This window comes from Lethenteron reissneri, chromosome 30 (genome assembly GCF_015708825.2).
Source record: "Lethenteron reissneri isolate LAM-NWPU_2019-01 chromosome 30, ASM1570882v1, whole genome shotgun sequence".
In the NCBI taxonomy this organism is placed as follows: domain Eukaryota; kingdom Metazoa; phylum Chordata; class Hyperoartia; order Petromyzontiformes; family Petromyzontidae; genus Lethenteron; species Lethenteron reissneri.
The window spans coordinates 4,558,639-4,582,194 of NC_083808.1; the positions used below are offsets into that span (position 1 = coordinate 4,558,639).

Genomic DNA, 23,556 nt, shown 5'->3' on the forward strand with positions numbered 1-23,556 from the left:
CCCCCGGGGCTGTCGCGGGTTTAGCCGACGGCGACGGCGGTGATGATGATGGGTGTAGCTCGCGAGTGATCGAGATACTCGGTCGCCCTGATGCTCTGTCCTGCAGAGCAGTGAAGCCGGAAGAAACACCATCACAGGCTGCCGCCCCCCCCACCCAACCCCTCCCCCGCAACCCCCACCCCTTGATCTCTCCTTGTAAATTTGCTCGTGGTTTGGAAGGCCTCTAGCCCACGACAGGGAGCGTGTTTAAAGCAGCCCGACCGCCATGTTATTGTTATTACGGCATTAGTGTCGATCCTCGCTCGATTACACAATTTCACTCTCTCAATCACACCGGTCCTGGATTGAATGAATACGAAAATAAAACTTGTGTGATTTATAAGGCTTAGTTAATGTAGCTTTTGTGTTGATGATTACGTATGGGCGATGAAGAACAACGATTGGAGATTAATTCTAAAGTGGTTGAGAAATTGAATTGCTTTGTCCGTGAGATGGTAAATTGCAGATGCACCCACTCACTCACCCACTCACTCACCGCCTACAAATTTATATTCGGGGAAGTGCGATGTTACGTGATCCATGGGTTCTTCGTAGCTGCGGTCGCACACAAGAAGAGAGTCTTTTTATTTATTTTCCACGTAATTTTTGGCATCAATATGCCAGAACTGCATTTTAAAGACCATTTTGAGGAATTTAACCCTTTCCCTCCTGGTCAGTGGCCGGTGTTGTTGTTCCCCGTCGCGCCGCACGGGAACTTGCTGGTTTGGGTCTCCAGGCGGTGACTGGCACCACGACGTTAGCTGCCTCGACATTAGCTCCGTGCGGCGGCCGAGTCAGTGGGTCGCACGGCCTCTGTGGTCTCAGTGCAGTGAGCGTCGCGTGGCTGCCACTGGTCCTGGAGCGAAAACCGAATTGGGCCCCCCCCCCCCGGGCCCCCCCCCCCTTCCCCCACCACCCCCCCCAACCCCCTCAGGTCCAATTTATTTCACCTCCCTCTTCTTCTTCGTAGCCCGGTCCTTGGCGGGTGCCCCGTTCGGGCCAGGGGTCTTCCCGGTGCAGTTGCAGCGCCTGCACCCTCCGCGATATCTATGCCGCTGTGTCGGCGTCCAGCGCTCGCACCCGGGGGAGCACTCGTGCCGGCAGGGCTTTCGACGACACCGCACGCCCCTCCGCCTGCAATGCGTAAAGCTCTCGGATGTTACGGCAATATATTTGCGTCTTCATTTTGTTCATAACGGAATCTGCTCGCAAATCCGATTCCGAACATCGTACCTGTAATGCACAGACACCGCACCGTGATAAGTGCCGAGGTAAGCATCGGCGATTCTCAAGGCTGGTGCAGGTCATTCCTGCTTGGGGGGGGGGGTGTGGTAACTTGCTGAGTTTTTTTGATAAAAAAACACATTTTGGCTGAAAAATCCCTCGAGTGTTAGATTGACGCATTGCGAACACCCAAGCGAACCGTGTACAGTCAGTTTCAACCTGTAACACAGAAGGCATTTATACCCTGGATTCACTCGGAAGGAAACTGGCGTACCAGAGAAAACTCACCGCTTATTCAACATTTTTTCAGTTACAATTTTTTTTTTACCTACCAGGAAAGGCCCACTGAGCTATATAGCTTGTTTCAGAATTGACCTCGCCACAAATGATAGCTCAACGAAGTGGCTTATCACATGGAAATGTATAGCAGCCTGACACTCTAAACGCACGTTTCTAAACGTGCAGGGAAAAACCAGAAGACCTGGAGCAAAATCCACGCGACCATGGGGAGAACATGCAAACTCCAAATATACAGCAGGAGTCAGGGTCGGGTTCGAACCCACGACCTCCTGTAGACCAGGCGAAGTAATTAACTTCTCGCCACTGTATGCGAGGGGGGCAGGGGGCACCACTCAGCACCTCGCAACCTCACAAGCTACAACACCCGGCAAGCCCTGGTGGTCACCCGTCCAATTTGTTAGCCGGGCTGCCTCCTGCTTGCAACTGTAATATATAATTAAATTAAGCCTTTCACTAAAATTCTGTACCGCACATAACAATAATACTTTTGCAACCACAGTCATTAACGCCGCCGCATAATTGCAGAAGCATTCTCTCAATGGATGCGTTTGCACCAAAATAGCCGTGCAATTTGTCGTAACCGGCTTTCTAGGGCAGCGGATTAAAGAAATGAAAAAAAAACCGCGATGCGTCTCAGCAAGCACCGTGTAACGGGGCTCAAACCTACGTCCTGCTTTGCGTGGCGAACATCGCAGCCGTGTGGAAAATAATTAAAGCTTTAGGAGTCGCTAACCCCAAATGAAAGTGTGAGCCGCTGTATATAAAGGATATTCGGAACCCCCTCCGTTATGTAATATGCTAAATGTACTATATATTATACAACGACCTTTTTCAAAAATGCTCATTATACAGCAGGTGGTGCGGTAACATCTCGTTTTTAAATGGAAATTACTTTAATGGCTTTGGAATTATAATTTTTCACACAAATATGTGAAGACGTTCAAAGAGGAATATTTTTTTTTCGCTTAAAGATAAGTCACGTAAAAGGTTTGATGCACTTTTCTTTCCTGAACACTGTGAGCAATTTCATATTTTTACCTTCTTGAGCAATTTCATATTTTTACTTAGCGAAGCGTGGACGCGCAAACTCCTTCTCAGCGAGCCTTCCGCCCCAATGTTGCTTTGTTCAAATCATGTCGTTGAGATATTTTTTTTCGAACACTCGTTGACACAATGACGATGTGTTTTTCTTTCAGTGTTTCCATATGTTTATAAAATAATGAATGATAAATGGTGCAACGTAAAAATTGGTGTCCTCCTTTCTTCACACATACCTGTCAACCCCATATCAGTGGCTACTTTTTTACAGACCAATTCAGACCTTATTGGTCACCCCGTGCCCCTTATAAATCTCAACGTTCATCCTACAAAGTCCCATCACAAGGGAGAAACGCAAACAAATAAACAAAAACATGTTGTTGCCCGTATTGAAACGGCTGTACGCCGTATGGACCTGAAAACTCAATTTCCCTGTACAAGAATACGGGGTAAACCGTGTGGGTTGACAGGCACATACACAGGAGCTATTTGCAGTGTTGCAAACAGAAGAAATACTACTTTCGTTTATATTTCAACATGACTACTGTTTTTATGACATCAGCAAATAGCCACGGTCAATCCACTGCTGGATGAAGGCCTACCCCAAGCCGCCGCCACCTCTCACGCTACTGTGAAGTAACGATCCACCTGGCACCTGCACGCACGCTCATTTCATCGCTCTTCTAATTTGCACAAAACGTACGTACGTTGAACTTCTGCCGCACCGTACGTAGCCAACCGTGCTCATCCGTAGGTGCAGGGGGGGTGGAAGGACAACAAACGAATCACAAAAAGCAACTCTCAAGAAATTGGCTTTCAATTGAGATTGCAGCCCGGGCACCTGGGCCCGCTCTGGCCCGTGCAAGTGGCACTGGCTGGCACGAAGCGGTGTGTTGAAGCTAGGTGCGTGTGGTGCACGTTGAAATTCCTTTCGCACCGCACGTAGCCAACCGTGCTAAAACCGGCCGGGTACGGGTATCCGTTCCCTACCCGTACCCTACCCGAAATGAGTGACAAACGGTTACTCACCAGTGACTCACGGCCTACCCGTACCCGTACCCGGCCGCACCAGGGTCGCAAACGGGTACCCGTACCCGGCCGGGTACGGGTAGCCGGTTATCGGGTAGGGTACGGGTATCGGGTACCCGGTTGCGACCTCTGGCGAAGCTACGAGGCGACGGCGTGGGCTGGCCGGCATGGCGCGTCCGCCGTTGTCCCATCACCTGGGCCCTAGCGCTCCGCGAGGGCCCAGGGGCTGCCACCTTTTATTGAAGCCACTGGCACGTGCGGAGCTCTCTAAAAATAACACCTTGGGAGGTTGATCTCTTCATCGTCTTCCCTTCCCAATTACAGTTACCGCATTGGTATTCGTTTGTTTACGCGAGCTCTTCATGTTTTATTATTATTATTGTTGTCAGTGTGATGTCCGTTTATATATCAATACCGTGCGCATTTATTGAAATCAAAAGCATTTAGGAATGTAAATGTTTCGCGCACACTGGCTAATTTATGTGGCATCGTTAGCGCTAATGAATTGAATCACGTGTGAGGTTTTTGGACCCGCTCAATGTGTTAGGCACAATTAGTAATGTGTATCAAGCTGCATTGGGTATTAAAAATAAAACAAATTACCAAAAAAATTAGAATTGTATTTTTATGAGAGGGGTGATTGATGTTCGTGGCTTCTATGTTTTAATGTGCAGGCAATCATAATGGCTGCCGGGATAATTGAACAGAAATAAATTCTGTGACCTACAACTGACAAATTCCATTTAACAGAAATAAGCAATCGGATGTTGTCCTGAATCATCAGGTCTAATCTGTAGTTTCGGTGAGGTTTGAGATCGTGTTTATTGTACGTGTCTTAACTTTGTCTTAAGATTCGACACACGAATGTGTCCTCTAACCGGGTGTGGCCGTTAAAAAAACTCATCGTAAACATTACGATCACCCAACAACCTCGCAAGCCAGCCTGTTAAGGGATCCTCCGTTATGTTAGTGGTTCTGTGCGGAGAAATGTGTTTTATCCACAACTAGCAGTGGCCGCGTATCTGCACGAGATACACGGCCGGGGTCGGTGGGGGGGGGGCAGGGTGGGTGGGTGAGGGTGGGGAGGGTGGGTGAGGGTGGGCAAGGTGGGTGGGTGAGGGGGGGCAGTGTGGGTGGGTGAGGGTGAGCAGGATGGGTGGGTGAGGGGGGGCAGGGTGGGTGGTTGAGGGTGGGCAGTGTGGGTGGGTGGGTGAGGGGGGGCAGGGTGGGTGGGTGAGGGGGGGCAGGGTGGATGGGTGAGGGGGGGCAGGGTGGGTGGGTGAGGGTGAGCAGGATGGGTGGGTGGGTGATGGTGGGCAGGGTGGGTGGGTGAGGGGGGGCAGGATGGGTGGGTGAGGGGGGGCAGGGTGGGTGGGTGAGGGGGGGCAGGGTGGGTGGGTGAGGGTGAGCAGTGTGGGTGGGTGGGTGATGGTGGGCAGGGTGGGTGGGTGAGGGGGGGGGCAGGATGGGTTGGGTGAGGGGGGGCAGGGTGGGTGGGTGAGGGGGGAAGCAGGTCTGACAACCCACGAACCCCGCTGAATGGTCTTGGACACGAGCTCTCTGAAACGCCCAGAGCACTCGTCCGCAAAAAAAACTATTTTGAAATTTCAGGTCGCGGTGCTCCAACGCCAATTGCAATTTGTTTTTTTCAACAAAGCCGCCGAATGTAAAATAAAGAAATGTATATTTAGCCGGGCGGTGGTGACGTATGGCTGTAGTCCAGCACAAATGTTCTGAAACTCCCTTCCCGTGGGCATCGAAGAGGAAGCTTTGTTAGGAGAAGGCGGTACAGCAAATGTGGATTCCACCTTTCCCCTGTGTATGGGATAGAGCATTGCCCCCTCGCACCTTAATATGTAGGGGACTGCAGAGCTTGGGAAATTGTTGGCACCAGCTCCACTGCCTTTCCCGTTGGCTGCTGCCTTACCTGCTTACCTGTGGTTCCCAATCATGGTTATATTGGTGCCATTTGTTAAGGTATATGACGCGGATACTGGTTTACATGCTTCAAAAGAGCCTCAGTTAAGTTCACTTTGAAGAAAAATTCTTACGAGTATGATTTTATCGCAGGTGGTCCCATTCGCAGCCCTCTGACCTCTGAGCCACCCGGCCATTTGAACCCAGGATCTCAGCGGTGCTGGTTCAACTCTTTAACCTCTGAACTACCCAGCCACTCCCTGCTATCGTTCATTAATGCATTTCTAATGCCGTCGCTTAAACAGCCACCTTGAATCGAGTACGGTTCCTCCTGGGTGGGCAATGATGACACGCTCCTCGGTATGATTGGAAAATTACCAGACCAGGTTGCAGTGCCCTTTCCGTCAAGGTTAGCGGCCTTGCTGTTGCCTCGCTGTTTTCCTGGCATGGGTTTCTGCCAGCTCGCAGGGAAGAAATCGATACCGAAGCAACTTGAATTTGTGAAAGTGTCCAGATCGCGACCGCGTCTCCGTTCAACGGCATCTCGAGATGCGTTCGGAGACGTGTGCACTCTGTTCGGGCCCTGGGTTTCCCCAGGACGTCCTCTTGTACGAGGTAGTCGTCCTCGCGAATCTTTTAGTCTTCCCCTGAGTCATTGAAAGGTTCTGAACGCATACAAAAACTCATCTATGATTTTAATAATGCGCAACTCAACAGAGGGTGGTGTATGTACGCTGAACTTCTTTCGCACCGTACGTAGCCAACCGTGCTAATCGGAGTTGTGGGGAGAAGGAGAACAAACTAACACCCAAAAATAAATTCTAAAGAAATTAGTTTTCAAAAATGAACTGGGTCCTGTGCACCACCACCACCACCACACTGACCAGCATGGTGAAGTATGGTCAAACGGCTCCCATGACCAACACGGCACGAGAAGGTCTATATCCAGCATTGGATTGACAGCTGCATGTTATTAGCACGATGAAGGTGGTGTTTAATACGCGTTCTAAATATGGAAGATAGACACCGCTCGGCGGAATCGGCCGCACGTCCCCGACGCGCGTCTTCGTGAACGCCGTCCCAGCAAGGAGTCAGAGCGGTGCGGTTCTCTCTGCGTTGACGGCGGAATGTCACGAGAGCGTCGGGGCCTGGGGGAGGTGCCATCTGCGGAACCCTAGGGAGTGAAATTGAACGGTGGCGAGTTGTTTACTACCTCGCCTGGTATACAGGAGGCCGTGGGTTCGATCCCGACCCTGACGCTTGTATATTTGGAGTCTGCATGTCTCGCTCTCCCCGTGGTCGCATGGATTTTTCTTCGGGTCCTCCGGTTTTATAATCAACATCACGCGCTTTCGAGTATTTTCGAGTATTTGCCTGCTCTATATTTAATATAATATAAAATATTAAGTTCGCTTGCTTGCTTGCGTGCTTGCTTGCTTGCTTACGACCGTGCAAATATTTCGGTCGTTTTTTAACCCACTTCCCGTGATCCAATCGAGCTGACGTTTTGCACACAGACTCGTTGTGCGAGACAATTAATGTTCGTGAAAAGTTTTTTCTAAAATTTTACACTGTTTAGGGAAAACAAATTAAATATTTAATTACCAATTGCTTGATACTGGCAGACAATCATCTGACCCATAGGTGGCAGCCATCTCAAGCCAGAGGACGAGAGGACTCTAGCCGCCACGCATATAAAGGATTTATAGTGAAAAACTTTGTTTTTACTGGTTATACTTATTAGATAAGCCACTTTGCTTAGCTATCATTGTTGGCCAGGTCGCTTCTGACAAAGAGAGCGGGCCCTTACCTGGTAAAATAAAAAAAAATAGTTTTCTTTAGTTATCAAAAGCCGGGGGGCCCACTCGCCGGCCGTTGCCGTTTCACCGGCCAAAGCAGCCGCCGGTGCTGACGCCGCCTTTTCTGTCTCTCTCGATCCGTGCCACGGAGTTCACGTCCCACAGCCCCAAAACCCTGCGTGGCAGCCGCAACACCGTGGGTCAAAGGTCAGAGGGGACGATGGCCGGCCAGGAGAGGCGCTCCGGGAAATTAGATTTGTGGCACAGAAATATCAATTGTGAAAATATTTAGTTAATGTATTGCCGTGTTCGTGTCCCAATCGGAACCTAAATATGAAGCGGTGTCAATTTACGACGCGCGCCACCTTTTACTTTTTTCATGAATTTTCGCCTCCCTCCCCGCAAAATAATTACATTCTGTGTTAATTAAACGGTTGCTCGGCAAACGCGGAGGTTTCGGTGGATTTAAGCCGCGGCTCTCCTGTGTGTTTTACTGTAGTGGGTGACACAGAGAAATGAGATCTTAAGTCTGATCTCCTGGCTCTGGTATTAGTTTGGTTGCGTGACCTTTTATTTTTAATTAACTGGAGGCTTCAAGCAAAAAAAAAAGAAATACAGATTCTATTTTGCCGAAGCCGACAAATATGCATAAGGGGGACAATAATGGGGCCACGTAACAAAAGGGAATGCGCAGCTGCTGTACGGTGCACTTATTAAAGCGTACACATCAGACATCCACCCGCAGCGTAGCGCACACACACAAAAAGACAAAGATACACCCCAGCCTCGCTTTATACACTGTCAGCGAGCACCTATTAAGGCTGGCGTGACACATCGTGGACGGGGGTGGGGCTTCTTTTTGTTTAAATATCTGGCTGCCTTTGTTTGCCCCACTTTGCTGATGTTCACGTCACCTTACTTTAATTAACTCGAGGGTCTTTGTGTCTATCCACTGCTGGATGAGCGCCCACACCGCATCGCTTGGGTCACGGCAGTTCAATTGGCGACACTTTCTCCGCTCCGCTCGGTGTGGGTCGGCGACGGGGGGAGACAAGGAGGGTTACGGGTGGCACTCGGCACCGCCGTTCACGATGTAGCGTAGCGTGCGAACCGCTGCGTGCCACCACCTCTCTCCGCTGATGCCATTTTCGCAAATTTTGTGGTGGGTTGAGTTGACCCATGGGAGCCCATGTCACGTTCAGATGCCAATTGGTTGTTGGGGTTGCCACCTGTCATGTTTTTCCCAGGACCCCCTCTTTATTTTGATTTATTTAGCTTTCCTTTGGAGACATCTTTATTAATGACAAGTCCCCAGTTTTTGTCAGTTGCGGAATAACACCGCCAAATTCAACTTGCATTTGCCTGTGGTTTTTCCCTCGTCCGTTATCGTGAGATATTCTACTTGCCATGATTCGTGCCGGTTTGTTTTGCACCTTTTGAGGTGGCAACCATAATTGCGGTGCGCTATAGCCAGTGATGGCACTTGAGTAGGCACCGTGCTGCTGTTGCGCACTCACGGAATCGCCCAAGAGTCGCTCAACATTGCAGCATTAAAAGGTGACACATATATGTCTATATTTTTTATAGTTTGTATGTGTCTCTCCCTCTTTTTGTTCGTTTTTTCCTCTGCAAAACAACGACTTTTACCCAATAACGTTTTTAACGCGTGAGACAGACACGTTTTATTATTTATTATTTTAAAGCCAGGCAAGTGCGGCGTGCCCTTGCATGCGCTAAAAGCCCTGTCCGGCAACAAGAAAACGTTTATAAAATGCCACGAAACCAACAAAATAAATATTTTATTATTATTATTTTTCGGGTGAGGCCCACCAAGTAATAATTCCACCACCAATTAAATATTTTTTGACATTAAACGGTTTGGCCATATATTTATTTATAACAAACATATAAAAAAAACCAGCGAGCAGGTTCTGTTGGTCTGCTTGCTCCTTGTGCACTCCGGTGTCCTGAAGGTAGCGCTGACGCTGTGCCTACGCCGGTCGCTTTAAGAAATTCAATCGCCGCGCACTTTCCCGCTGTTGTGTTTCAGGACTCGGATACTGGAATTTGGTGGAAAACTCAGCGCGGACATTTGGATGACGGGCTCTCGAGGAAGGGCCTCATAGCGGTAAGTGGCACTCACGGGTTTTGATTTATAATTACGATCGAGTTCGCGGGGCTCGCACCCCGCGTTCTTGAAACGGCGCACGGCGGGGAGGGAGGCGTGGACACACGCTCGCTCTCGCATGCTCTCACTCACTCGCTCTCACTCGTACATGCTCGCTCACATGCTCTCACTCACTCACTCGCACGCTCTCACTCGCACACTCTCACTAAAACGCTGTTGTTCGCTCGCTCTCACTCGCATGCTCTCACTCGTACACTCTCACTCGCACGCTCTCACTCGTACACGCCCGCTCACATGCTGTCACTACACGTTCTCGCTCACTCGCTCGCTCTCACTCACATGTTCTCACTCAGTCTCGCTCGCACGTCCTCGTACGCTCTCACTTGCTTTCATTGACTTGCAAGCTCTCACTGACTCACTCGCTTTCATTTGCTGTCGCTATTTTGCGTTTCCCCATTCTACGTTTCCACCGTCGGCTGCCAGAACGTCATCGCGGGTTTTTGTTTCGTTTATCGTGCGGATGCCGGTTTGCTGAATTTATGGATGTTTATGGAACTTCTTTTGCACCATACACAGTCATCCGTGCTGATCGAAAGAAAGTGTTTATTTATTTATTTAGTGTGGCCCAAGGGTATATGGCGTGAGTGTTCTAATGCAGTGAGTGTGGCTATGACTCGCGTACCAGGATCGGGAGCCAGAGCACAAGGGAATAAATGAGGATATTTGTGGGCAGCAATGCTTTGACCCAGGCTGAGAGCGGGTCGGTTAGATTGGATCACACTGGCCTACATTTTCAAGTAAATCTCAGTTCAAATAAATAAACACGTCAACATATTCCTCGCCCAAAGTTGACCAATGCCCCCAAAATTAAGCCAGACCCAGTCGGAAACCAAAACTTGCCACCGGCCATTTCCTCACCGACAAAACGATCCTTACCAGTGGGCAAAACATCTCCCGTTCAACTCGCCAAGTCTAATACCGGTCTGGCTGCGAGACTCGCGATTGGCGTCGGGATGGGGAAGAGGCCGCCGTGCGGCAACCGTCACGGAGTTGCGCTTCGAGCGTGCCCTCGTTGAGTCCTCACCATCGTCGAGCCAGCCTTGTCACGTCATCATCATCGAGCCAGCCTTGTCACGTCATCATCGTCCAGCGGGCTTCGTCATGTCCCCACCATCATCCAACGGGCCTCGTCTCGTCCTCACCATCGTCGAGCCAGCCTCGTCACGTCATCATCGTTCAGCGGGCTTTCTCACGTCTTCACCATCATCGAGCCAGCCTTCTCACGTCATCATCATCCAGCGGGATTCATCATGTCCTCACCATCGTCGAGCCAGCTTCGTCGCGTCCTCACCATCGTCGAGCGGGCCTCGACACGTACAGTGCGGCCAAGCGTCTCCTCGCGACTCGTCGGCGGTCAGCCGAGCCGGGCCGGGCCCTCATTTGGCTCTGGCTGGGCGGACGCGAGCTGCTAATGGGATGCGACGGGTAATTTTAATAATGCACGGCGGCGCTGTGTATTAATTGCAGCGGAAAGCGAGCTGGGAGGCTCTTTAAGCCAAGCGGTGTTTTTCCCCCAAAGCATTTCTTGGTCGTCTATAATTTCATCCCCAGGGTCCGATGCTTCGGACACAAAGGCTGCTCCATCTCGAGCTTTTGTTTCACCGTGACAGGAGCTGCCTTTGGGTCCGTTTTCTCTGTCACCTCGTTTGACGTTTACGCAAGAAAAGGTGGGCGGCAGGGGGGGGGGATGGTTTGTATAAACTCGCCAGCATCTGGCAGAGAACCTCTTTCTTGCCAGGGTTGTCTCCGTTGCTCTGTTCTTTGCCTCCTCGCTCTGCTCCCTCCTTCCTCGGACCCCGCGAGGAGCGCAGCGTGCCGTGAGTGAGCAGCGCATTGTCGGCACGGGAGAGGGGTATTTTTAAAATGCAGTGAATGGCACTGGTCAATAAAACCGCCGGCGTTTAATGTTACACGCGACAGAGGCATTCGCGAGTGGATCATACTCCAAGCTGCAGGCGGGAAAAAAAATGCAAAAAGGGGGGGGGGGAGGCTTTGGCATTTGTTTAACGCCCACGAATATTTCACGGCTCCTTTGCGGTGACCAGGGTGTGCTTTTAGCCGAGCAACTGAAAGACAAAAGAGAGAGCGGTGGGTGGTTGTGTGATCCGAGGGGGGGAAGGAGGTGGAGGTGCGGGAGGAGGGACCTTGTACTGGTTTGGGAACAGCAGAGCTGAAAGGGAAGGGGGTGCACTGGTTAGGGTTGGGTAGACCCCCTTCTCGCTCTCTCTCGCGAGCTGTCCCCCCCTGGGTGTTTGCGAGGTCAAGTTCGCCTGTAACGCCACACTTCTGCGCCATCTGCTCCGGAAGATCCGGCGAGAGAGTGAGAGAGAACGAGAGAGAGCGAGAGAGAGGGAGAGAGAGTGAGAGAGAGGGCGAGAGAGTGAGAGAGAGAGTGAGAGAGAGAGAGTGAGAGAGAGCGAGAGAGAGTGAGAGAGAGTGAGAGATGGAAAGAGCATGGCTCTCGCTGCCGTAGTACAACAAACCCCCTGCCTCTCACCACCGCAGGAGCAGCCAAGTTTAACGTCCCCGGTCACCCCCCGCTTCCCTCCTTGCAATTACGATGCAATTTGGGTTCATGTACGGTCCTCAATACCAACGCGTTTCAACGCGCTGTGCAAAAACAGCGCTGTGTGCACGTCAGGCAGACCGTCACGCGCAGAGTGTATGCAATCTGCGCTACGGTGACTAGGATATGTTAACTACCTCGCCTGGTATACAGGAGGTTGTGGGTTCGATCCCGACCACGACACCTGTATATTTGGAGTTGGCATGTTCTCCTCGTGGTCGAGTGGATTTTCCTCAGGTTTTTCGCCACCACATTTATAAACACGCGTTTAGAGTATTTGACTGTTATATATGTCTACGTGATGAGACACTTTGTTGAGCTATCATTTGCGGCCAGGTCGCTTCTGAAAAATAGCTGTACGTATAGTTCAGTGGGCCTTACCTGGTAAAATAAGTATTGTAAATATAGTTAATGTATATGTATGTTGAACTTCTTTCGCACCGTACGTAGCCAACCGTGCTACGTATATTCTAGAGAAGATAGCGTTAGCTAGCCAGAGGCAGAACAGAAGGGGGAGATCTTGAGCCTGGACTTGGTCAGGGAGTCGATAGGACCGATGGCTAGGAGAAGGCAGTTCCAGACTTGGGAGCAGCACAAGAGAAAGAGCGACCTTCCACTGAGCTAAGGTCGATGAGCGGGAAGGAGCCCGTGATCGATCTAGAAGACGGGGTGAGTGTCTCCTTGACTTGTATCTGGGTTTGGGTTGGCAAAGAAGAACGGGAAGGCCTCAAGCCTCCACCCAGAAGCGAGGGGCAGGCAGGCAACAGCACGGGCGGCTGTAGGGAAACAGTTCCCAATTTTCCAGGGAGGCAGAGGAGGAGGAGCGACCTCCATTCTCCACACCCCTCCCCAGGTGTCTCTGTGGGAGGCTGTGCCTGGTCGTCTGGATGCACCTAATGGAGACCTCGGCCGTGCCTGGTAAGCACCGTGCACTTTGCCGGGACTGTTCGGAGCGGTGGTTTAATGTTTTATAGCTTTTATGTTTGCTCAAGATTTTTCTTGCGAAGTATTTTCCTTGGCCACCTTTCAAAGAAATTTCTAAGTTTATTAGTTTCGTTTATAATATATATATACGTGCGTGTGCACGCGCACAAACGCCTGTGGATATTTATTACGTCTGTGTGTCTGTTTGTTTGTGTCTTTGCATGTTTGACAAAGATGGCTTGTAGGTAGGTACGCTCTCTTACCTATACAGCAATATGGGAGCGTGTGTAGGTATTACATTCGTGTGTGTGTATGCACTGCAGGGGAGCGGTGGTGTAGCGGTTAGCACTGCGCTACGAAGCCGGCGACTCGAGTTCGATTCCCGCTCATGGCCAACACCGGTGACGATTATTTGAACCGGTCCTGGACCTCCCCTAGGTCGACTCAGTTTCAAATGAGTACCTGGTGTGATGTGTAAACCCGCCACTAGGGAGATAAAGGTGGCTGGGCGTGGTGCTGGCCACCCACCCCCTTGTGTGCCGGTCCGGCCTTCATAGGTGCTCGCTAACAGCACTAGCCCCAACTGTCTGTTAAGGCTATGCGGGGGATCTTTGTCTTTGTTTGTATGCACTGTAGGGGAGCGGTGGTGTAGCGGTTAGCGCGCTGCGCTATGAGCCCAGCGACCCGCGTTCAATTCCCGCTCCCGGTCAACACCAGTGATGCATATCTACACTTGCCCTGGGCCTCTCTTAGGTCAACTCAGCCTTAAAATGCATACCTGAACTGCATCAGGCGACCGAGAGTGGTGCTGGCCACCCAGCCCCTCGTGTACCGTTCTGGCCTTCATAGGTGCTCGCTAACAGCACTTGCCCCAACAGTCTGTTAAGGCTATACGGGGGATCTTTGTCTCTGATGCGTGTGAGTGAGCACGGCAAATCCCCGGGGTTGTTCGCAGCTCGACGGAACTTTAATTTCAACAGACCGGGGCTCTCCACTGTTAGTCCGCCTCGCCGGAGTTTTATTGGTGTCACTGTTCCATTCCTTATTACCCTACCTCATCATAGACCAGTTCAAACCTTATTGGTCACCCCAGGCCCATTATAAATCTCAACGTTCATCCCGTCACAAGGCAGAAACACAAACAAATAGACAAAATTATTACTTGTTTGCCCGTATGAAACGGCTGTACGCCGTATGGACCTGAGAACTTAGTTTCCCTGCACAAGAATAATGGTAAATCGTATGGGTTGACAGGTACGCGAAACACTCTTCTCCTCCTCCTGTGGTTCTCTATGCGCGTCTGTGGGATCCCGTGCGAGCCTATGGGTCTTTGTACAAGTCCATTGCTCTCGATGTGAGTGTGTGGACCACCACGTCACATCTGTCGGTCTCTCTCCGCGAGTCCACGAGTCTCTGCGCAAGTCTCCGTGTGTAGGCCTGCGGACACGCGGACGCGGTACATTGCGCGTCGTTCGAGCATTTCTCTCCACCGCAGTCCATTGCGTCACGAATTCAAACCCGAACGAGGTGCTCGCTGGAGCCAAGAGAGCCGGGAGCCCGCCGATCATCACAAAAGCGAGCCGGACTTTCCTTTCGCCTACCCTTAACCCGCGCGGATACGGGAACGCCACCAAACACACAGCTCTTGGCCTTGGCCGCAGCAATGCAGTGGCAATCTGCAGCGCGCTCCCCATCCCTTCCCCTCTCTTGTCTGCAGCCCCCTCCCCCCACACTGCCCCCCCGCCCCCCTGCACCCTTTCCTCCTCCTCTTTTAAGTTGCAGAGTTTTAAGTCACGGCATCTTCGGCACGCGAATGTAATCGCTTTTCTTCCCAGCACGCCTCAAAGGCAGGGCACCGCGCGCTGCCCCCGGGGCAAGATAATGCGGAGCGACGCTGCTCGTCGCTTTAATCTCCCACTCCTCCCGCCGCTCCTCAGCGAACCCCTCTGTCGCTCGCTCTGTTCGCGGTGTGTCGTGTTGTGTCGCTCTGTTAGCGGTGCGTTGTGTTGCGTGTCACTGTTAGCGGTGCACCCTGGTCGCTGCTTCGGAAACCAGCGTGCCGCTAAACCTGTCGCACCCTAGCTTGCATTTTCACATGTGCAGTCTCTGTACATGACATACACATGCGTACACGGGTATGCGTGTGTATGTCATGTACAGAGCTTGCCGGAGCATCAACAGCCGATCGAGGCTGTTGATGCCCCGGCTGTTTGTGTCTGTTGAGGGTGGCACGGCGCACGAGCGGGCGCTGTCGCCAGCTCCACACCTGGCCGTCTTTGTTTCCTCCAGTACTGTTATAGTCACACACTGAAGCAGGTGAGTTATCTTGGTGTGGTCTGGGACCGCTTGGTTGTTGTTGTTTGCTGCGTTGCCCAAGCTTGTCGTGGACATGTGTGAAAAAGAGCATTATAGCTCATCGGATTCTTCCAGTATAAATAAATATTCGGATTCTGAACCAGGTGTTTACTTAAGGCTGAGTTTACCTAAAGGAGATCGGAATCAGAATATGAGAATCTGAGTTCCTTTGCACATGTCCAGTTGACATCTGTGAGGTTTAACAACGTGGTCGAGGGGTAGATAGAGCAGAGGATGAGGCATTGCTGGCCACCGATCTTAACCTGCGGCCCGAAATCAACTTAAGGTCCGCCGGGATTGTAGTGCCGTCTGCCAAGCGCCAAGTCGCAACTTCCACAGTCGCATGCGCGCACACAAGCGCTGCCTACGTCTGCAACTCCATGAGGCTCGTCAATTCCGAATCTGCTACTTATGAACTCGGTAGCGACGCGGCGACACACAACACGTGGCCGCGCCTCGTGTAAACGTAAAACAATGGACGCTCGATTTAAAGCTTTCGTGACTGCAGGGATTCATCTTCTTGGTTTTTTCGGTAAAGTCACGTAGAAGGAAAATAATAAAATAATAAAAATTAAACATAATAAAATAATTCTCACGACGTTTCGGCCACAACGCAAGCAGCCGTCTTCAGGTGGAGAACAGGTCTGTCTCTTTATTATTTTTCTTCTACGTGACTTTACCGAAAGAACCAAGAAGATCAGTGGACGCTCGTTCGGCGCTCCCTATCGCGAAGCGCTCTCCAGGACGAGGGGTGAAACGATGTAACGCGTAGTAGGCTTTCGGGACCGTTGTCTACATGGGACCTTTTTTCGCCAGTATCCAAAATGACGAACAAAAAAGAAGATAAAGATAGGCCAATCAGTGGCATGGATTATCAGAGCGTGCTTGCTTGCGTGTTTTTTGCCACAAGTGTGTGTGGTTCACACAGACGTTTTGATGCCTTGCCAAAGGTTTCTGTTTGGTGTTTGAACATCTTAACAGCTCCTGTTTTATTGCCAGAAAGGGGAAAAACCTATTCTTAAGTTTTCATCATTTCGTGACCAATATTATCCGTAATATATTTTTGGGTTGGATCGCGCAAGTGAAAACGTGTCATTAAACCCTATAAAACGTGCCTGTTTTGTTTACGTGACGACACCTTAGTAATTGGCTGTGTCGGGTGGTGGTGGTTTTAACGACACATTCATATTAACGCGATAGAACCCCCTAAATAAACCCCTCTTATCAGGGTGATACAACCCGGTGGTGGAGAGCACGTGGCCCCCACGTCGCACCCGCGGTGTCACAGCGTGTGGGGCACCTGCTGTACGCGAGAGCCTGAATAATAATGATAAAATAATCATTCATTGAAATGTAAAAAAAAATCAAGACGAGAGAAGAAGACGAAGGGAAAAAAAACAACGGCCGCCTTCACGACCGCTGTGTTTAATCAAGAGCTGTGGGGTTTTCAACGCCTCCCTAAGCCAATCTAATATTTAAGATTCATGGGTTCCTGCGCAACTGTAAAAGAGCCAAACTAAGGCAACCTTATTGTGAATTCTAGGAGTGGCGGGAGAAGTGTGTCCCTTGCCGGCCTGCCCCATTCGCCTTATTGTGTTCAGCTCCCACACATGTAGGCACGGCTCGGCTGCTTAAAGGCAGGGGGGGGGGAAGGTGGGGGTGGTTATATGCCCACGTCAGTGTCCTGAAGACGGCGCACGCCTGAGAGTTCCTCGATTTAAATACGTGGCTCTCAGCCGAGATAAAACCAAGTTCTCATGCGCAGCGAGTTTGATGTCTCAGTCTGGTCACCGAAGAAGGCGGGAAAGTAATTCGTACAGAAATTTGCACTCGCCTTAATTCTACTTTGCCCAATTCCCAAGCTTTACCCGGTAGATAGGCTCAGAGCGAACCGCTAGGAACGCACGCCGGCGAGGTTTTAAGAACGCGGTGGTCGGTAGACAGATTGCAGGAAGACATCCTTAAAGGATTTCAGACGGAGCCCTGTGATGGAACTTGTGAGTCGTTCCCCGGCGTGACGTGCAACCCTGATGGTGCTCGGTTTGGGGGGGGGGGGAAACGCTTCACAGCCCTCGCTTGGATATTCGATCGCACGATTGGGAGTTGACGGGCACAGTTAATATACGTAAATAAACAGGGGGGGGGGGGGGGCGCATTCCGGCTTTGGTCCGGATTGGTTCAGCGTTGCCGTATCGAGGGAGCTCCACTTTCGCACTTTAAAGTCACGGTGGCAGGATGTTAACTACTTTCCCTGGTATACAGGAGGTCATGGGTTCGATTCTAACACTGACGCCTCTCGATATTTGGAGTCTACGTGTCTCTCTCCCCGTGGTCGCGTGGGTTTTTTTCCCCTCCGGGTTCCCTCCATTTATTTCCCCTCCACATTTACAATGAACGTGCGTTTACAGTATTTGGCCGCTATACATTTCCACGTGAGATCAGCCACTTCGTTGAGCTATCATCCGTGGCCGGATCGCTTTTGAAAACGAGCCGTGAATCGCTCAGTGGGCCTTACCTGGTAAATAAATCAATAAAAGTTCCGTTTTAGTTTAAAGTCGAGCGGTGATGCCGATGTTCGGTGGTGCGGTGCGAACCGGGAGAGGTCAGGCCGTGTGTGCCCTTGTAAGGGGGCCGAACGAGTCTCCGAACCGAAGCTGCCCGGTTACCCTCTCCCAATTTAAAGCCTCCTCCGCAAGGGTGGTCGGGCGTAACAACGGGGGTCGTGGTTTCACCGCAGAGCGAGACTATCCTTGTTTCCTAAAGCCCTCCCCAGCCACCGTTCCCCACTCCCACCCCCAAACCGTGCCAGACGCTCCTGCGGTTGTCGACGAAGAGGTGTCCTCGGGTTTCTTGACGTGGCGTTTTGATAAAAATCTGGTTTGAATTTTTGTAAAAAAATATTTTTTTGCGAGTTTATTGAAGCTGCTTTGAGTTACTTAGTTGGAACACATGTAATCGTCATAATAATAATAACATTATCTTATGTTTATTTATCCTCCTCGCTCAAGCTTTTGGGTCACCCCCCTCCATACTGAGATGTTTGACCAAAGCCACTAATAACACTGGTCAACAAAAAAAACCATATTTTTTTTGGCCTGGACTTTTGCAGCTGTTTTAGACTAATTTCAGGGTGCTGATTCCAAATCTGATCTCAGATTTGCTCTATCACATCTCATTTTTATGCTATCGGCATACCCAATTTTCATTGATTTTACCCGAAATTAACTCTGTCACTTATGATTGCAAGTTGTTGCGAGTCAGTGACTGCTTTAGTGTTAAAATATGGTGCTGTACTTTTAGAATAGTGTGTTTATAATATCATTTTATGTAGATATCCACATTTATTTAATATTTTTCTTCTGCAGTTTTTATTGAAAATGCTATATTTGATATCTCAAAAAACCTGATGCGATAGACAAAAACTGATGCCAGATTTGGAATCAGCACCCAAAAATTACCTTCAAAACCGTTGGAATACCTTATGCCAGAAAAAGTGTGTTGGCCAGTGACAGGCGTTTGGCTTTCACGTGGGAGGCAAGCGGAGAACCTGGAGCGTGCTCGCTCGCTCGCACACCGGGGGAGGTATCACTCGAAACCTCTGCACGGATGTATTTAATCCGCTTGCCGAAGCTTGGCCACCTCGCAGCCAAGCCGTTTGTTCGAGTTTCATTCGATCCACCAACCTTCGCTACCTAAGCGCTGGCTCGTTTGATTGTGCTACGGTGTGAATTACAGATGCCTCCGTGAACTTGAAAGAGGAAGACACGGAAGGGACTGGGGGTGTGTGTGTGGGGATTTAAGACATGTGCCCGTTGTTTTAATCCGCTGTGCCAGGAGATGGAACCAGTTACTTCTGGACTGTGATTCCAGTGTGAATCCTGTGTGAATTCTGTGTGAATCATGTGTGAATCCAGTGTGAGTCATGTGTGAATCCAGTGTGAGTCAGGTGTGAATCCAGTGTGAGTCATGTGTGAATCCTGTGTGAGTCATGTGTCAGTCCTGTGTGAATCATGTGTGAATCCTGTGTGAGTCCTGTGTGAATCCTGTGTGAATCCTGTGTGAGTCCTGTGTGAATTCTGTGTGAGTCCTGTGTGAGTCCTGTGTGAATCCTGTGTGAATCCTGTGTGAGTCCTGTGTGAATCCTGTGTGAGTCCTGTGTGAGTCCTGTGTGAATCCTGTGTGAATCCTGTGTGAGTCCTGTGTGAATCCTGTGTGAGTCCTGTGTGAATTCTGTGTGAGTCATGTGTGAGTCCTGTGTGAATCCTGTGTGAATCCTGTGTGAATCCTGTGTGAGTCCTGTGTGAATCCTGTGTGAATCCTGTGTGAGTCCTGTGTGAATCCTGTGTGAATCATGTGTGAGTCCTGTGTGAATCATGTGTGAGTCCTGTGTGAATCCTGTGTGAATCCTGTGTGAGTCCTGTGTGAATCCTGTGTGAATCCTGTGTGAGTCCTGTGTGAATCCTGTGTGAGTCCTGTGTGAATCCTGTGTGAATTATGTGTGAATCCTGTGTGAATCCTGTGTGAGTCCTGTGTGAATCCTGTGTGAATCCTGTGTGAGTCCTGTGTGAATCCTGTGTGAGTCCTGTGTGAGTCATGTGTGAATCCTGTGTGAGTCATGTGTGAATCCTGTGTGAATTATGTGTGAATCCTGTGTGAATCCTGTGTGAGTCATGTGTGAATCCAGTGTGAGTCATGTGTGAATCCAGTGTGAGTCATGTGTGAATCCAGTGTGAGTCATGTGTGAATCCTGTGTGAGTCATGTGTGAGTCCTGTATGAATCCTGTGTGAATCCTGTGTGAATCCTGTGTGAGTCCTGTGTGAATCCTGTGTGAGTCCTGTGTGAGTTATGTGTGAGTTCTGTGTGAATCCTGTGTGAGTCCTGTGTGAATCCTGTGTGAATCCTGTGTGAGTTCTGTGTGAGTCCTGTGTGAGTCCTGTGTGAATCCTGTGTGAGTCCTGTGTGAATCCTGTGTGAGTCCTGTGTGAGTCCTGTGTGAATCCTGTGTGAATCCTGTGTGAGTCATGTGTGAATCCTGTGTGAGTCCTGTGTGAGTCCTGTGTGAGTCATGTGTGAGTCCTGTGTGAGTCCTGTGTGAGTCCTGTGTGAGTCATGTGTGAATCCTGTGTGAATCCTGTGTGAATCTTGTGTGAGTCATGTGTGAGTCCTGTGTGAGTCCTGTGTGAATCCTGTGTGAGTCATGTGTGAGTCCTGTGTGAATCCTGTGTGAATCCTGTGTGAGTCATGTGTGAATCCTGTGTGAGTCCTGTGTGAGTCCTGTGTGAGTCCTGTGTGAATCCTGTGTGAGTCCTGTGTGAGTCCTGTGTGAGTCCTGTGTGAATCCAGTGTGAGTCGCGTGTGAATCCTGTGTGAATCCAATGTGAATCCCGTGTGAATCCTGTGTGAGTCCTGTGTAAATCCTGTGTGAGTCCTGTGTGAGTCCTGTGTGAGTTCTGTGTCAATCCTGTGTGAGTCCTGTGTGAGTCCTGTGTGAATCCTGTGTGAGTCCTGTGTGAGTCCTGTGTGAATTATGTGTGAATCCTGTGTGAATCCTGTGTGAGTTCTGTGTGAATCCTGTGTGAATCCTGTGTGAGTCCTGTGTGAATCCTGAGTCCAGCGCGCTGATCGCTGCGCGGCGGCATCATCCCCAAGTCTAAACGGCGGCAATGAAATCGTCGGTCGCTGGAGCCGACCTCTCAGGAGAGGCCCCTCGTCCCTCCGCCCCCCCCCCGACCACCCGCCCGTCTGTCGCCCGGGCGGGGACACCGCGGGACGAGACGACGAGGAATGGGAACGCGTGACACGCCCCTCCCCTCCCCTCCCTCCCTCCCCTCCGCCTCCTCCTTCCTAATCCCTGCTACATAGGTGGGGGGGGGGGGGGGGCAGGATGGGAGAGGGGGCAGGATGGGAGGGGGGGAAAAGATCGGAACTGAACGCGATCTTGTTTGTCCTGCCGTGGAGAACCGTGGCGTCAAGCGTGGAGGCAGCGAGACTGACGACCCCTCATTGACGACGGCGGCGGCGGCGTCCCCGGCGCTATCTCTGTCTCCATCGCGAGCGGCCGCGCGCGAGAGAGGAGAGTGAGAGAGAGAGAGGGCGCGGAGGACGGAGCCACTCGCAGGGGAAGAGAGAAGGGGAGCGAGAGTAGAGATGGAGAGTGGAGAGTGTTTTGTATTTACCTCTCTGATTTTATTTGGTTCTGTGCACTTGTTTCTATGCCCCCCCCCCCCCCCCCCCAGTTCCGAACCATCCAACTGCCTAATAGCTTTCATCCACCGCTCTTACGCGGAGGCTTTAACACTGAACCCTTGGAATACTAAATGCGCTTTAGTGTGGCCCTGGTGAGCCTCAGCATTTAACACTAAAACCCTAAGACTCTCAAAGCTGAGCGTCATCTGTTTACATTGAATCAGGAGAATCCTGAAGGTGCCTTAAGTTCGGACTCCTAGAGCCTCGGGAAAACTGCAGCGTAAGAATCACAGTGGGTGACTAACTCGGATGGTGTTATGCGCTGTCGTGTCGCTGAGTGTGTATATTAGCCTGCAGTGGTTGTGTCTTACTGATTTACGTGCAGATCGCGTGTGCGCTGAACTTCTTTTGCACCGTACGTAGCCAACCGTGCTAATCGGAGGTGCGGGGCAAGGACGACAAAAAACGTAAACACAAAGAGCAGTTCTGGAATATGAAAGCAAATGAACCTGTAACAGCAATTATATTTCGATTTAAAGCTTTCGTGACTGCAGGGATTCATCTTCTTGGTTCTTTCGGTAAAGTCACGTAGAATGGAAATAATAAAATAATAAAAATAAAACATAATAAAATAATTCTCACGACGTTTCGGCCACAACGCAAGCAGCCGTCCTCAGGTGAAGAACAGGTCTGTCAGAAAGACAGCATCTGAATGAACCTATTATTTCCATTCTTCCTGACTTTACCGAAAGAACCAAGAAGAGCAATTATATTGTCTCCTGTTCGTTGTGAACTTGCAGCATCCTGCCTGACGTCATCGATGCAGCTCATTGATAAAGGTGGACAAAAAGTCACGCCGATTAATGGGCTGCGATCCTCTGCCTTGTCAGTAGTGAGCAAAGCTGAGAGAGTTCCACAATCCCGTGACAAGTATGTTCCGTGGAAAATCCATCGTTGACATCCACAAAGCGGTTCATATTTTATTCACCCTGGAGGGCATTGCCGTGGCTTGGTGTTGTAGGCTGGCGATGATGAGTCTCTCGGAGACTAAACCCCCGAAATTTCACAGGCGAGTCGGAGTCATAAAATGCCTCAAATATATCCGAGTGCTCATAATTGAGCACTCTCTCATACGGCGGCGTCATGGTGTGTTTTAAATAAAGATTCCAATTAAATTCTTCTCTTGCGTATGCCAATATGTTCAGCGGCTGAATGTCAATGTCGAGGTCTGCTAGCCACGAGAGGGCTTGTCTGTGCGATTTAGCTTTTCCTCCATTGAATGTTCCAATGTTAGAAGATTCCAATGTTACAAGTCTTTGTTTTAGTCACTACGTTTATAACTTACAGTTCAATGTCATGGCGATGTAAATCAACCACCGGATAAAGGCCTTCCCCACGCCATGTCGGTCATGGGGGTTGTTTGACCATACTTCACCACGCTCGTCAGTGCAAGATTAGACAAGGGTTCCATCCAGGACTGGATCACTGACGTTAGCCGTGGCTGTTAATCAAACTCGGTTTTTATCAGGTTCATAGGACCTCCGATTGGCATGGTTGGCTATGCACGGACGGAAATAAGTTCAGCATACGTACGTACATAGCGCAGTGCGTTAACTTTTGCGCCACCCGAAAGTTTCACTTTTTTTGTTTGTCGGTTGCATAACTTGAGCCTTGCACTATAATTTTAACCACCCCAGTTTCTTCCCAGTGATCTCGATTTGACAAAAGAGGTGTGCATTCATTTTGGCGGTAACCTCGCCTGGTTTAAACGATGGACACTAATCAATGGCCAGTCGATCAGGGTTTTGCTCCTTTTACAGGCAAGACGCTATTCAAAGGTTTAAAACACAAAAGGTGTTTTTTTTTTAAATTGGTGGATATGCACGCCTGCAATTCAGTACTGCGGAGCCAGCGAGGGTTAACGGAAATCCCGTGGGCGTCAAGACCAGGGTGGTTAATACCACCCAGGGCTCGTCCAGAGGACTCCACC

General features: G+C 50.3%; 1 protein-coding gene across 3 annotated transcripts in view; it reads left to right on the forward strand.

The window, feature by feature from the left end:
• LOC133349435 (forkhead box protein P1-like) overlaps positions 1-23,556 on the forward strand; it is a 267,516-nt gene that overhangs the window by 32,917 nt on the left and 211,043 nt on the right. For all 3 annotated transcript variants that reach the window (XM_061562858.1, XM_061562865.1, XM_061562859.1), the window contains exon 3: positions 9,397-9,474. The gene's annotated coding sequence lies outside the window, so the exon portion shown is untranslated. The remainder of the gene's footprint in view (positions 1-9,396; positions 9,475-23,556) is intronic.